Raw genomic sequence first — 519 nt, 5'->3', positions numbered from 1 at the left:
AATGCTTATACTGTAAATTGACCAGACGTGGCCGCAGTGCGTCCCAAATAGCTTTCTGCTCCGCTATGCAGACGCTTATGCCGCGTCAGTCAGCACAGTGCAGATATGGAAGATTTTATTGGACTTTAACAGAAAACAATCCACAAATGTGTACTATGATGCACAAATATTTCACTATCTACAAATATGTATTTTAAAATTTGTGATGTGTAAAGTCATATCCCCAAAAATACAGTGCAATTTGCAAATACAGTGGGTACGGAAAGTATTCAGACCCCTTTAAATTTTTCACTCTTTGTTTCATTGCAGCCATTTTCCAAAAATCAAAAAAGTTCATTTTATTTCTCAGTAATGTACACTCAGCTCCCCATCTTGACAGAAAAAAACAGAAATGTAGAAATTTTTGCAAATTTATTAAAAAAGAAAAACTGAAATATCACATGGTCATAAGTATTCAGACCCTTTGCTCAGTATTTAGTAGAAGCACCCTTTTGATCTAATACAGCCATGAGTCGTTTT

General features: G+C 35.1%; 1 protein-coding gene and 1 long non-coding RNA gene across 7 annotated transcripts in view; one reads left to right on the top strand and one right to left on the bottom strand.

The window, feature by feature from the left end:
* LOC123971735 (inactive N-acetylated-alpha-linked acidic dipeptidase-like protein 2) overlaps positions 1–519 on the top strand; it is a 580,586-nt gene that overhangs the window by 337,710 nt on the left and 242,357 nt on the right. The gene's annotated exons all lie outside the window — the stretch shown is intronic.
* The window catches only part of LOC123971758, a 4,829-nt gene that overhangs the window by 3,437 nt on the left and 873 nt on the right, over positions 1–519 (bottom strand). The window lies entirely within an intron of this gene.

Source organism: Micropterus dolomieu, linkage group LG05, assembly GCF_021292245.1.
Source record: "Micropterus dolomieu isolate WLL.071019.BEF.003 ecotype Adirondacks linkage group LG05, ASM2129224v1, whole genome shotgun sequence".
Lineage (NCBI taxonomy): Eukaryota > Metazoa > Chordata > Actinopteri > Centrarchiformes > Centrarchidae > Micropterus > Micropterus dolomieu.
Note: the sequence above shows the minus strand (reverse complement) of the source record. Positions and strands in the feature narration are given on the sequence as shown.